General features: G+C 49.7%; 1 protein-coding gene across 1 annotated transcript in view; it reads left to right on the top strand.

Annotated features, from left to right (window-relative positions):
• RHOA (ras homolog family member A) overlaps positions 1-15347 on the top strand; it is an 84412-nt gene that overhangs the window by 48052 nt on the left and 21013 nt on the right. The gene's annotated exons all lie outside the window — the stretch shown is intronic.

Below are 15347 nucleotides of genomic sequence, written 5' to 3'. Positions count from 1 at the left end.
CTTGAGGCTTAGGATTGCCAGCTGTCTTCCACACTACAGGAGCTATTTTAGTGCGGTGGCCTGCATATCATAGCCACATGACTCCAGATTACACACTGATAAAATGGAATTATGGCATGCCCAACCATACCCTCTGTTAACATATCCAGTTCCATTTTAAAGAAATTCACTTTTGTGTTATGCCTCTTTGCTAGTAATATTGAAGTCTAGTATAACTGTAAACAGCAGCTTTTGAAGAGGATGAGGAGCAGGGGATGGTGAAGCTATTACTCCTTAGAATTCAAGCAATTCAAATTAGAACTGAAAGTCCCAATTAAAATTATGATTATCCACTCAGTTAACATCCTACATACCTATTTTGCAGCAACTCTATCTCAGGGTTAGCGAAAGAATCTTTATAAGAACTGGGTCATCTACTTCTCACCAGTATGCTTTCTTTAGAGCAGGGGCAGGCAGTTATTTCGGGTGGAGGGCCACTTAACCAGGTTTGGCAAATTACTGAGGGCCATAAGTCCTGCCCCTAACCCCTGACCTTTGCTACCAGAAGTCCCTCTCGTTGCCCCCAGAAGTACACTTTTGGAACCAGGAAAAAAATTATATACTGAAAATCAAACATTGACAATAACATATTTTAATTTTGTTTTAAAAAAAAAAGTTGTCCTGGCTTGCGTGGTGCATATAGAGGTGATTGCATAATAACTCAAAATGAAGTCTTACTCTTGTATATTGTAGGGGAGTATGGAGGATGGGTATGGGGTTTGTGGGGTGCAGTGGGTATGTATGTGGATGTGTGTATGTGGGGGAGGGTGTGGGGCTGTGTGTGGATGTGGGTGGGTATAGGGGGTTTTGGGGGGGTTCACCCCCACCTAAGCGGATCGGCTAGAACCTGTGCACAAACCCAACCCGGCCTGCCTTGCACCACCCCACTGTGGCAGGCCCTGTCACCCCCTGAGCCTTTCTAGGCAGCCCAGGTGGCAGGCAGCTCCTTCCAGCTACTGCTGCCGCTGGCCCCAGCCCTGTGGTACCAGCAGGCCCCACACACACAGCCCCGACCCCGCACCTGCTCCAGGCTCGCCCACCCAAGCTCTGAAGCAGTGGCATGGGACAGAAACTGTTGCTCAGTGTGGGAGGAAAGCAGCCCTTCCACCTCCCACTGCCACCAGTTCCCTGCTGTGCCCACCCAGAGCCCCCCTGGGGCTGCCCTGTGTCTGCTCTGTGCTGCCACCACTGCCCCAGGGGGCAGCCCAGAGGCGGTGGTGATGGTAGTGGAGATGCAGGGCAGCCCTGCAGAGGCTCCATGTGGCTGCAGCAGGGAACTGGCAGCAGCAGGAAGGGGAAGGGCTGCTTTCCCCACCCCCGTGCTGAGCAACAGTTTTTGTCCTGTGCTGCTGCTGCTGAGCCTGGGCGGGTAAGCCTGAAGCAGGGGTAGGATGCACAGGGTCATGGCTGTGCGGAGTAGGTTCCTACCAGTACTGCAGAGCTGAGGCCGGTGGCAGCTGGAAGGAGCTGCTGCTGCCCGGGCTGCCTAGAAAGGCAGTCCCACCACAGAGCTGCCCCAGTCTCACTGCATGCCCAGGAGGTGGCAGGACGCGCCATGGCTGGACTGTGCCTGGGCCAAGCGGGACCGAGGTACCTGCTTTGGACTGAACAAGGACCTGCTATGGGTTGGATCTGGCCTGTAAGCTGTATTTTTCCCACTCCTGGACCAAACAGACCCTGGTTCCTGAATGGAGAATGCTGTTCACGCCCCCCCCCCCCCCCCTTCCCCACCCCAACTCCTGCTCCCTGCTGAAAAGCCCTGCCTGTTGAGAGGGGCTCAGTGCCAGGCCTTTATTCCTGGCAGTTGCTCAAGAAAGCAATGTCTCACAATACAATGCTGTTTGCAGACCATACACACCTGTACAGGGGGCACGATGCATGGGTAGTGGGGAGCTCTGTTCCCAGCCCCAACAGGCTGTGAAGCTTGTGACCAGCCAGGATTTGCTGCGTAAGCAGCATTCATCTCCAGTGCTGTTCACCCAGCCCAGTGCTGCTGCTCCAGGGGCGGGCAAATATTTTTGGCAGAGGGCTGCTTACTGAGTTTTGGCAAGCTGTTGAGGGCCGCATGGATAGCCCCAATGTTTGACAGGTGCCCTGCCCCCTGGTCGCCATCTTGTGACTGGAAGTCCTGCCCCCTAACCCCTGAACTTTGTCAGCAGAAGTCCCTCCCCTTGCCCCCAGAAGTACTTCTTTTAGCAAGGGGTTTTGCCATCTCAGAACCAGAAAAATACCAAATTTATACTCTAAAAATTGAACATCTACAACATTCATTAATTTGATTTCAAAAAATATTTTTGTCCTGATTTACATGTTTGTGTAGTGTACACAGAGGTGATTGTATAATAGCTTAAAATTAAGTCTTACTGTTGTATATTGTGGGGGGGCGTATAGGTTTGTGGGGGCTGTGGGCGTGTGGGTCTGTGAAGTGAGGGAGCATGTGGGTATGTGTGTGGATATGTGGGGTGTAGGTAGGTATGGGGAGAGGGTGGCTGGGATTTGTGTATGGTAGTGCAAGGGGAGATGTAGGTGCATGTATATGGTGAGGTGTGCTTGTGGGACTCATCCTATGAACACGTGCACTCTGCCCAGTGCCTGCAAACGTGTGTGTGTGTGTGTGTGTGTGCGCGCGCGCGCGCACACACACACACACACACACACACACACACACACACACACACACACACACACACACACTCTTGCACCCCCCCATACCAGCACGGTCCTATTCTCTGCAGTCCGGGGAGGCAGCTGGGAGCTATAGTCAGGTGGTGCTGGAGCAGGGCCTGGCAGGAAAGCAGGAAACTGGCTGGGGGTGGGCAGGGCTGGGCTGCTCAAGCCTGCAAGCCTGCTGAGGGCTCCCTCTGGGTCCTACTGCCCCTGGTGCCTGTCAGCTTTGACAGGGAGCTAGGGCAAATATTAATTTACTAAATTTTTGGCGGGCTCCATGGGCCGAATAGAATGGCCCAGTGGGCCAAATTTGGCCACGGGCCTTATTTTGCCCACCCCTGCTTTAGATGTTAAATCCTGTACTGTGCAGAAAAAGTTGCTTCATAATGCGAGAATGTGCAAGATAAATCTGTAGGTGATCTGATATGTTATGTGTAGTAACTGAGCAGTTTGATGTACAGCACTTTTTTATAATGGTCATCTGGAAAGCTGCAAGAAGTACATCTTGTACAGTGTTAAAGGAGGTAGTTCTTTGCTTGGGAAAGTATGATCTCCCCACCTTCATATAGGTGGAGGCTTAAGTTTTACTCATAATGAAGACGCACATTCTTTTGAAGCCCCTTAACTCTCAGAATTCTCAGGACATGGATAAACAGTTTCGTACTGTCCAGACTCATGATAACTACACAATGTGCTTGCTTCATGCCATCAGGCTACCTACTGGACAAAGCCATTCTCCCACTGCTGGCTCCCAGCCTCATAGAGGAAGTTAGGAATGTGGAAGACACACTAGAAGTCTGTAATCCACACGATGATTATTATAGGCCATCTTTTTGTCAGCAGTTTGAAAATCTTAATTCCCAACATGATTCCACTGCCATCTCCCTAAAGCTCATAAAATGCACGAGTGTTCAGTACCTGGGGCCTGGCCTAATGTCCACATGTTATAAGTGTAAACGGGGAAAAAAAATCACCGATCCTTTAATATGCAATAGCATTTTATTTACTTACTTATTTTTTAGGGTTGGTAGCATTAGAGTGATGATGTAGCCCTGAGAGTCCAGGAAATATGTGATAAGAGGATTTTTATGGGTGATTTCTATTATTAAACCAACTGCATGGCTGGGATAGACTTGGACAAGCTTCAAATGCAGTGCATTCTTCAGGTTTGAGGAAAAAGCAGGCACAGCAAGAGTAGTCTGAAAGGCTTTGAAATTGGAGAAGAGAGAAATTCTCAGGAATAGCTAGCAGACAAGAAAAGATGGCTTGATTAGTGGAAGAACAAGACCTTTCAAAAGAAAAGTAACTGCCTGTGTTATGAAGAAAGATTAGCAGGGATCAAGTAGATTATAATGAGATACAATGTGAATATTTGTGCTCAGTCCTAGGTTTTTAGTGTCTATCCACCTTTTTCAGGGGTTGTATAAATTTCCCTTGAGCACAAGGATAGTGAGATCAGAAAGTGAACAGTTATTTTGTGAAAAGCATTCTCATATATGTGTTTGTGTATCTTGTTCCTATAATAGTTTCATAGTTTCTAGGGTTGGAAGGGCTCTGAACAGATCATCAAGTCTGACCCCCTGCCCTGGGCAGGAACAACCCTAACCCCTCCCCCCCCCCCCCTCCCCCCCCGAGAATGCTGGCTAGGGAGTGGGGGTGCCAAGAAAAGTGATCCCTGAGGCCAATCATGCTCACCTGGAAGTGCCAGCAGTGTGCTGCTGCCACTTGTGGGTTGGCAGGATCGGCCACGAGGGCACCCCTGTGGTCACTGATTGTCCGCTGGGGGGCAAGTGCCGCCCACTGACTCAGGAGGCACCAGTCGCCCATGCTGTGGTAAGATGGCCATGGTACGCTCTACAGCTGTGCTAATCTTGTTCTTCACTCTGCCTTCCAGTGGTACTGCCCTGATTTTTCCTGCCCATGCCTTGTTAGAAAATAAATATAGATTTGGGAGGCTACCCTTAGAATACTAGAATTAGCCAGAAGGTGCTTCACTCTACCCTGCTTATCTTTGGGCCACCTTGTTCTGGCCCAATCTCTAAATTCAGTCCCCTGAGCAGGGTGTCTCTCCCTATACTTGGCCTCTACCGACTTGTTCTTCTCTTTTCTATCTGGGGCTAGCTTTCTCTAATGCCCCCTATTAACAGACTTTTCACAGGGACACTCTCTTGTTCTATACTGAGTTTGCCTTCTGCAAGGTAGAAGACAGACGGCTGGTCTTACATGTGTAACCCCATGAGGGGACTGTGGGAGGGGGTTTTCAGTCTCTGGTGATGGACCCTCTATTGCTGCTTATTTCTCCAGCTGTGGACAGTGATGAGAGTGGTGGGCTATGCACTCTGCTGTCCCTCTCCATGCCCATTGAGAGCAGAGGTGGGATCTGCCTTGAGATCCTGTCTGGGAAGGCACTGTACATGTGGGTAGTCGAAGTGTGTCATGCCTCTTGTCTCCACCACTTGCCTTGACGTGATTTGGAGTCGGGGTCTAGTGGCAGCAACAACAAAACAAACTTGAGTGTCTTGGCACACCATGTACAAGCTATTCATTGACAAGAAAACTGGCCATCTCCAGTGACAGCTTCTGCATGGAGCCCTGGCTGTGGCCACTTTTGTCCACCACCTAAACTGTGCAGTGTCATCAGCTTGTCCTTTCTGTTGGAAGGAGGTGGAAAAAACTTTTCCCTGCCTTCCTGGACTGCCCCTGGCTGTAGCTGCTCTTTGCTTCCCTCAGAACCATCTTTGGCTCACTGGACTTGGACTTTTCTGAGACTGTACATCTTCTCTATCCTGTGCTGAGCAGCCAAGGGGAGCATGATCTGCCTGGTCAGTTTCCTGCTGGGTCAGGCCAGTATGGCAACCATGAAAAACCTCAGAAACTGGATTGTCAGGGCTGGCTTTGATGTCCTTCAACTCTTCCACTTCCCAGCCTGAGTGTATGTTGGCCTTGAATTTGAATACTTCATCTTGCAACAAAATGTGGCCAGTTTGTGTCCTGCTGGGCCATTGAGGGTTCCTTCTGCAAGGTGGAAGATGGACAGCTGGCCCTACATTTGTAACCCCATGAGCAGCATGGGGAAAGGAACTTCAATATCTAGTGAATGGTATTTATTGTTGCTAACAAATTTTTCATACTCAGCCCCTGAGAGGACCACATACCTTTACACTTTCACCATTTGCTTTAAATATTTGTATAATAAAGTTTCAACAAACTCTGTCGGTCTCTCTAACAGCTTTGGCAGCCTCTACCCTGCATTCCAGTGCACCAGTCTCATTTTTCTGCTCTTTTTACTGTTTTTCTTTCTCTACTTTCATGTTAGGTCCCTCCCTCCGCAGGCTGGATGAGCTTCATCCTAGGGTTCTGAAGGAACTGGCAGAGGATATCTCAGACCCCTTGGCAATGATCTTCATGAAGTCATGAGCGATGGGCCTAGGTACCAGAGGACTGGAAAAGAACCAATGTCATGCCTCTTTAGAAAAGCAAAGAAGGAGGACCCAGGGAACTGGTCTGGTTAGCCCCTCTCCAATACCTGGGAAGTTACTGGAGAATAACCTAAGGAAGGCCATTTGCAAGCATATGTAGGAGGAAAGGCTGATCACAAGCAGGCAGCATGGATTTATGAAGAACAAATCGTGTTAAACAAACCTGATCTCCTTTGACAAAGTAACTACTTGGATTAAGGGAATGCTGTGAATATAGTGTATCTGGACTTCAACCAGACTTTTGACAAGGTCCTGCAGGACCGTCTAATAGTTTGGAAAAGTGTGGACTGGATACAACTACAAGAAGATAACTGGCTCAATAGCCATAAGCAAAGTGTAATTATTAACAGGCCCATTTCAGAATGGCGGGAGGTTTTGAGTGGAGTCCCACAGGATATGTTCTGGGTCCAGTGCTATTCAATGTGTTTATTAGTGCATTTGGATGCTGGCATAGAAAGCTTCTTGAGCAAGTTTGTGGACAACACAAAACGGGGAAGGATTGGGCACATGTTAGAGGATGCAACTACAATTTGGAAGGATCTTGACAGATTGGAAAGCTGGGCTAGAGCTAACAGGATGAAGTTCAGTGCAGACAAATGTAAGGTTCCACGCCTTGGGAGGAATAATCAACAACAAAAACAAAATGTGTGACACCTGGCTGGATGGCAGTTCTGTGGAAAAGGATTTGGGAGTCTTCGTAGATCACAGAGTCATATTGAGTCTGCAGTGTGATGCAGCTGCACAAAGACAGATGTGATTTTGGGCTGCAGCAGTAGGTGTGACAGGTGGTCATCCCAAGGCCGGTTACAATGTCAGCCTTCCCACCTGTCTAGGGCAGTCTGCCCACCTGATTTTCCTGCTGTGCCTTTGTTGGAACTGAAATAGCTGTTACTAGGCAGGAGGCTGCCCATTTAATGCCCTGATCACAAGGGTGTAATACACAGCTCCAAACCATCCCCATACCCTGTCCCGTGCTTTGCAGATGGCATCCCATTCCACTGTTACTCCCCCGGCCCCTTAGCTGGGCAGTAGTTGGCCTCTGGCCCAAACTTAGTCTCAGGTGCACTCAGACATACCTTGGCCTCATGCCCTCCACTGGGGCCTCTACTCTGCCCCTCCTTGGGGCCTCTACTCCGGCCGGCCTATGCATAGTCCTTCAGGTGCCCACAGACCCTACTCTGTATGGCCTCTGGCTCTCACTCTGCCCTCTCACTGGGGCCTCAGGTGTCTGTCGATGTGCCTGGACCCTGCCTCAGGCCCCATTCAGTGGGCCTGGGTCCTGTGCTTTTCCTTTGGGGTGTGCTCCCCTACCCTTTCCCCTCCACAGGGTCACCCACAAGGTAGCGGGGGGCTGAGGCCTTCCAGCACCCGATACTCGCCTTTCACTGGAGAGGCACAGGTGTGGCATTTCCTGGAGACTGCCTTTCCACAAGCAGATCCACCACAGCATCCAACCCCAGCAGGGTGTAGTTTCAGGTCATGCCCCAGGACCAGGAACCTCCTCCGTCCCTGTAGTTCCTACCCTGACCTCCAGGTGTTCTGGGAGTAGCAGTACTCTGGCCAGGTGATGTTCATCCTTCGGCTCCTCAGTTGCAGCTAGCTGCCCTTGCTCCCTGGGTCTGGTCTTATACCCATGCTGGCCAGCCTTCTACCAATCGGGCAGCCTCCTGACTGCTATGTGACTGCCTGATGGGGCCTGCTTCCACCTGTAGGCTGGCCTGCAGCCTGTACAAGCCCTTTAAGTGGCAGACATCCAAAGGTGCTTGCCACAGAGGGATTAGGTGCGAGACATGGGAGATGAAAATGCCTCTCCACTCAGCACTGGTTAAACCTCATTTGGAGTAGTGTGTGCAGTTCTGGGCTCCACATTTTAAAAAGCAGGTGGAGAAATTAGGGTCCAGAGGTGGGCAAAAAAGATGATCAAGTGCTTGGAAATTAAGTCATATGAGGAGAGGCTGAAGAAGCTAGGCATGTTCAGCTCGTGGAAAAAGTGCTTAAGAGAGGACATGATAGCAATCTTCAAATATTTGAAGGGCCACCATAAAGAGGTAAAGCAGCTTTTCTGTTTTGCTGCAGAAAGGATGTGGAACGCAGACCAATGGCTTCAAGTTACAGCAAATTAAATTTAGATTGGAGATCAGGAAAGACTTTTTTACTGTAAGAGTACTGAGGCAGTGGAAAAGACTGCCTAAGGAAATTGTGGACTCTCCATCACTGGAGGTGTTCAAGAAGAAGTTGGGCAACCACGGGTTAGGGATGATCTAGGCCTATGCCTGTTTTCTACCATGGATGTTTCCCATGCTTCTAGGCTTTGCTGGTTGCTCCTGCTTCCCCCACCCCCATTTTTTCTGCTATGTGTCAGGGTGTTTTTAAGCCTCACCAGAAGTTTTGGATGTTGGCTGGGGTCTTCATCAGGGGTGTGCCGATTCTCCTGCTAGGAGCAAAGCCAGAGGTTCCTGCCTAGAGGGTCTTGTCCTTCTACTCAGGGTCTGACCAATTACCGTAATTGGAGTTGGGAAGGAATTATATCCCATAGTCAGATTAGTATGAACTGTGGAGGTTTTGCCTTTCTCTGTAGCGGAGAGCCCTTTACACAGGAGCTCTTGTACATAGGTTGGCAACATTTTATAGAAGCAGGACATTGGCTGCTGTGGTTCACCTGCTTTACATGTGACAGGCTAGGGTGTTAGGTCTTATGTTGTGTCAGGGTTAATGGTAGTCTTATGTAGAGTTTAGATTATGGTTGTGTAGGATGGTTTGAATAGGGGTGATCCTGCTTAAGGCAGGGGGATGGACTAGATGACCTCTGGAGGTCCTTTCCAACCATACTTCTCTATGACTCTGACTGATTTAGTCCTCCCCTACCCTAAAGAAGCAGCAGGAGAGCATTTTTTAACCCATTCCATTCCAGAATGGCCAGCAGGGGGAGGACAACCATACCCCAATCCAGACTGTGGTAGGGAGGAACTGAGCCTCCTACCCAGTGCATCCCTGCCTCTTCTGGGACTACTGGAGGCCAGACTCTCATCTAACTCATTCAAGTCATTCAGGAGCAATCCCAATTCCTACTGTGAGAACTGAATCCCAGAAGCAGAAAAGGCCTAGTCCAAATTTAGGCCAGGATGCGTTTCCTACCCCTGATGTAGCTGATGCTGGGGAGCTAAATTATCCCAACCCAGCCCCCAAAAGCACAGAACAGAAGCAAGGTTTGACAAAAACCTTGAAGACCTTTCCAAGAAGAAAGTGCCTTGCTGACTGTTGCAGTGGGGAGGTGACTTCTTATCAAGTCTCAGCCTCAAACCCCTCCAACTCCAAAACAGATACTGAGTCCATTGACAAAGAGGAAAGAAGGGGAACCCAAAGGCTCTGGTGACATGTCTGAAAGCCTCTTGCCCCTTGCTCCCCACACCTCCCCCCCATCAAAAAGAGAAACTATTATATCTTAGTAAGGGATGGTGCTCCCTTACAGGAGACATACCAGTCCTCTTGATGATTCTTCAGAGGATGCGTTCAGGGAAGGTTACTCCCTTGAAAACAGTATTAGGTTCCTTAATGAAACCAAGGGATCCTGAAAGGTTGAGAACCAAATACCTGAATGGTTCCCTAACTGTAAACTTTTTCTAGTCTTGGTTCAGTGCGACAACGAAGCTGTGAGCTGTGGAAACAATAAGGCAGCGTACTTTTGAACTAAAAAGGTAAACACATTCGAGAGGAAACCAAAAAGAAAACCAAGAGAGCATCTTGAAAGCACACTCTGTTAGCAGAAAACAAACCCCTTGACTGTAAAGAGCAATTTTCTGGGCTAGTTTCTGATGCATAGCCTCAAACTTCTCATAATGGTGACCTTTACCCTTGGCTTGCTCAATGCAAATGGGTGCAGGAACCCCAGAAAGCAAGTAGCTTTTTTTTGTTCCTGAACAAGAAATGGTTACACTTCACCTTGTTATAATAGACGCACGCAGATGGGACTAGCACAGATGGGGCTGTACACTCCCTAGACGGGTAGACCTTTCTAAGCCACAGCACAAGCTCCACTGCAGGCATTACCATTCTTTTCTGGCCACAATTGAGACCAATTTCAGTAGTTGCCTGGGAAGTAGTCCCTGTCGTATCCTAACATTCTGAGCCACTTTGGAGCAGTGCTGCCTCATCCTAACGAATAATTATGTGTCCAGTGAAGGGCAGGAGAGGATGCACTTGTTCAGGACGCTGGCTGACCTCTTACAGACTGTAGCCAGTGACAGTGATCTTCTTATCCTAGGCGGTAATTTTAACTGCGCCCTTCAGGAATGCCTTGACAGGAATGGCTTGGAGTCCCATCCACACTCTGCTTGACAGCTGCAAACCACCCTACAGGCAGCAAGCTTGTGCAGTATGGCAGAACTTCCATCCTAGCAAGAGGCAGTATACCTGGGAGAAGGCAAGCACCAACAGGTTCTCCATGGCTTACCTGGGTCGGCTTTACATCACCAAACACCACCTGCCTCTGCTTTGCTGCAGCCATATTATACCATCTGAGTTCTCAGACCACAGCCTGGTCTGTTTTATAGTCCATAGTTCTGGTATCAACAGGGTTTCCTGACTTAACTCACAGAGGAGTACCCTACTGGTGTCTCAGTGTTGGCCTTCTGCAGAATGTCCACCATCAAGACAGCTCCACATACTTCTGGCAGATCTGGGCAGCCTGGAAAGTGGCTTCTCCACCTGGAAAGTGGTGGGAAATGGGGAAAGCACAAACCAAGATTTTCTGCCAACAGCACAAAAATATATGCAGTGGGCAACCCAAGACTTCTGCTGCAGTGTGCAAGAGCTCAAGAAAGACATTATGGAAGTTGAGGCTGCCCTGATGGATGCCAGTAATGACTGGGCTGTTCGAGACCTCAAGCTGCGGAAAAAGTGCATGTGAGAACTGGTAGAAGACAAGACCCAGGGCATAAGAACCTGAGCCTGCTTCTAAGAACTCAGAGGCTGATGTCCTGACCTGGTTCCTGTTCATCTTAGACAAGGACAAAAGGATCATCAGCAAAAGGATCATCAGTCACCCTTCAACCCCATCGGGCCAAGTGCTCACAGACCCTGCTGAGATCCAAGAGCATGCCATTAGCTTCTACACTGAGATGTTTGCAGCTGAAACTTCCTACCCAGAGGCTCTTCAGCACCTGCATGAGGGCCTCCCTAAACTGAACATCCAAGGCTGACAAGCTCAAACAGGGGTTATCCTTTGCAGAACTAACTTTTGCCATTGAGGGCCTCACCACAGGGAAGGTGTCAGGCCTTGATGAATTACCTGTTGAATTCTACAAGACCTTTTGGCCCCTTCTCAGCCCAGAGCTCCCACACATCTTTCAGGAAAGCCTCAAAGGTGGGATCCTGTCAGCAAAACTGCTGGCATGCACACTTGCCCAAGAAAGGGAATCTCGCTCGCATTAAAAACTGGTGACTAGTATTGCTCTTGCGTACCAATTGTAAAAACCTGACCAAAGCCCTGACCAATAGTCTAAAGATGGTTATGGCCTCTTTCAGAGGCCCTGAACAGAGCTACTGTGTACCTGACAGAACTATTTGGGACAACCTCTTCCTGCTATGTGACCTGCTGGCAGCTGCAGAACTCTTTGACCAGAATATCAGCCTTGTGTCCCTGGAGCATGAAAAAACTTTTTGTTTGGGTCAACCACAACTTCTTATTCTGGACTCTGGAAGTCGTTTGTTTGGGGCCTGTCTTCACCTATCAGGACACCTGTAGTAGGGCTGTGCAAAATTTCACCGGCTGTTTCTTTTTGACACTGTTTTGACTTGTTTCAAGCTCGAAACAGCTAAATTGAAATAAAATGAAGGGCTTCGAAATAGCCTCGAAATGAAAACGAGGGCAGTTGAAATGTGTTGAAAGTTTTGAAACGTTTCGAGTTTCAAAGCTGAAGCCTGCAAGGAAACAAAGTAAGGAAAGGGAGGGAAAGAGTGGGAAAGGACACAGTGAAGGCGTGCCTTAACACGCATGCTGGAGAAGAAGCTCCTGCAGGAGAAGAAAGAAAGGCTCTGTCACAGTTTGGTTGCCTGAGATGCTGCTGGTGCTACTGTGCTGCTCCTTCACTAAGTTACTATTTTACCTGTTGTCAGTGGCGATGCACACGCATCCCCTGAGAGTGCTGGTGCACCCCCTGACAGGCCGTGCTCCCCGGTTAAGCAACGGGCAGGTGGGAGCCCTGGTGCCCCCCCATGAGAGCACTGGCCGAGGAGTAGAAGCACTGGATGAAGTGCTGCCAAAAAATGACAGTTACAGGCATTTTTGTGTTTCCCCATTATAGTCTATGGGCGAAACAGTGAAACGGTTTTGATGAAACAAAATGGAACTGTGCTTTTTTTAAACTAAACGAAACTCAAAATGAAACACTGTCCAGCAAAACAAGTTGAAACAAAACGGTGCTGTTTCACACAGCTCTAACCTGTAGCCTCCTGAAGGTGAACGTGCCCCATTCCCAACATGCTTTTTTCTCAGCTTTTTGAGCATGGTAATTGGTGGTTCCAGGATGGCACAACTATGCCAGCGACACCTGACAGAACTGCCATCCCTCTGAAATGTTCCATGCTCCGACCATTGAGCCACTGCGCCACATGCTACAGCAGTGCCTGACAGGCCTGGCCATCCCATTGGCTGCAGCCCGGCCACTGACTCTTAGGTCAGGGTGACACCCTGTGCAAGAATGTGACTGTTTTGTGAGCTGCAGTTGTCATGTCCAGTCCCTGATTTGAGTGTCAGCAGGCCTACAAGCATGCCACTTCAGCCAATATCAGCTTGGCCAAAAGTGACACATTTCTGCTAGGCGCTTGCTGGAGGCCTGTCCTGTTGCCACACTGGCTTCAAAGCCCTGGGAATTTTCCTAGGCCTCCCAGCCTATCTAGCTAACAATCAGGAAGGCCTTGGTAAGGAGTTTGAGACCACTACAGCAGTGGTGCTGGTGCCTGCCTAGCCTTTCCTACTGTGCCCAGGTCCAAGTCATCAACAAACTGGAGGCGGCTGCTGCTCTGTGACATATCCTGGAACCACCAGTGACCATGCTCAAAAAGCTCAAGAATCTCCTCCTAGAATTCTTCTGGAACAAGCACAATTGGCTTTAGCAGGCTATCCTGTACCTGCCCACCAGTGAGGGAGGTCAGAGCTTATTTGATATGGTGAGCAGGGCGGTTGCCTTCTTCCTGCTAGCCCTTCAGTGTGTGCTCTGCTGGTGAACCCCTCCCCTGGCAACAACCAGCTTTTGTGCATCAGGTAGAGGACCTCACCGTGGATCAGGAACTTTTCCTGTTGGTCTTGATCACCTTGGATGGAGCACCCTGCTGCCCTTACGCTGTAGTCTTGCCTGGACTTGGCAGGCCTACCACCAACTGAGACCCTAGTGCAGGTGCTTGTGATTTCCAGAGATGCTGCAGGAGCCCCTGGTGTATACTTTGGCCCTGCAGCAGAGGACACCGAGCCAAGCATCTGGAAACTTCATCTTCCTTGATCTGGTTGCATGCCATCAAGCTGACCCACATTTTTTACTCAGCTTGGTCTGCCTGGCTATCAGCCAGAGTCCATGGCCTGCACTCTGTTTCGCTTCATGCCCCTTGGTTGAAGTGAAAACTTGTTACTGTGGGGACGCACTTGCCACTTAGAAGACCACCTTTGTACATGACAAGCTCACCTCTACGGTAGCTTGCTAGATGGACCCCCTCTATTGCTACCTACTTTTTTCCAGCTGTGGACAGTGATGAGTGGAGGGCTCAGCTCTGCTGTTCTTCCCTGTGCCCCAACAAGAACAGTGGTTGGGTCTGCATTGAGATCCTGTCTGGGAGAGCACATGAACAGTCAGCATGTCTTTCCTATGTCTCCACCACCCACCCTGACACAACTTGGAAGTGGGGCATGGTGGCAGCAACACCAGAGCAAATTTGCCTGGCCTGTAAGCTACCCATTGCCAAGGAAACTGGTAACTTCCAGTGGTGGCTGCTGCTTAGGGCCCTGGCTATGTGCACTTTTGTTCACTCACAGTGTTGTGGTGGCCTCCTTTTTCTTTGGGGAGGAGGTGGAAGGGACTCTCTTCCACACCTCCCTGGACTGCCCCTGGATGCAGCCACTCTTTGCTGTCTTCAGCACCCTCTTTGGTGCACTGGACTTGGACTATGTACATCTTCTCTATCCCATACTGAGCAGCCAGGGGAGTGTGATCAGCTTAGCCAGTTTCGTGCTGGGCCAAGGCAGTATGGTGACTCTGAAAAGCAGCAGAAATAGTCTCAGAGGGGCCACAGGATGATGCCCTCCAACTCCTCTGCTTCGCGATTCAGGTGTGTGTCACACTTGAATTTGGACACTTCACTATGCAACAAAACATGGATCAGTTTGTATGATGCTGGGCTATTGTGGTAAGGTGGAAGATGGACAGCTGGTCCTATATATGTAACCCCATGAGGTGCATAGGGGAGGGGATTTCAATCTCTAGGGAATGGTGCTTATTGTTGTTAACTGACATTTCATGCTCAGCTCCTGGGAGGGTTGCTGTTTTTAGGCACCCACTGTGGCCCTCCCTATTCCTCTTCAGCCACCCCCATGCCTCATAGCTAAAACACAGACTGCAAGGCAGAAACATAACACCTTATCTCTGTGTGAGACTCCTGCTCTCCTACAAAGTTTCTTCTCCTTCCAGGATGCAGCTGGAATAAATCTCTACCCCTGGAGCCCAGGCATGTGTACCTACTGACAACTCCTCCATCTCCTCCCCTTCTCTCTTGTAACAGGGCTCAGGTGCTGCTATTCAAGGGGTGGGCAAAATACAGCCCGTGGGCTGGATTCGGCCTGCAAGGCCATTCTATTGGGCCCACAGGGCCCCTAAAAAATTTTTGAAAATTAAAATTTATCTGTCTTTGGTTCCTGTCAAAGATGACCAGAACCAGGGGTAGTAGGACCTAGGGGAAGCCCGGCGGGCTCCTGCAACAGCAGGGCCCGTCTGGCCCTGCCATCCCAGCTGGAAGTCCCACCAGGGGCTTCTGGCCTGGGATCACATGGCTGCCCCGATGCCTAGAACCTCAGGTAAGGGGGGAGGGCAGGGAACAAGCTGGTGCAGAGCATGGGGAAAAGTGGCCCCTCGCCCACCCTGTGGCCAAGGCTCCCTGCTGCAGCTGCTCGCAGCCCAC

The sequence above is a fragment of the Alligator mississippiensis genome, chromosome 12 (genome assembly GCF_030867095.1).
Source record: "Alligator mississippiensis isolate rAllMis1 chromosome 12, rAllMis1, whole genome shotgun sequence".
Classification (NCBI taxonomy): Eukaryota; Metazoa; Chordata; order Crocodylia; family Alligatoridae; genus Alligator; species Alligator mississippiensis.
Note: the sequence above shows the minus strand (reverse complement) of the source record. Positions and strands in the feature narration are given on the sequence as shown.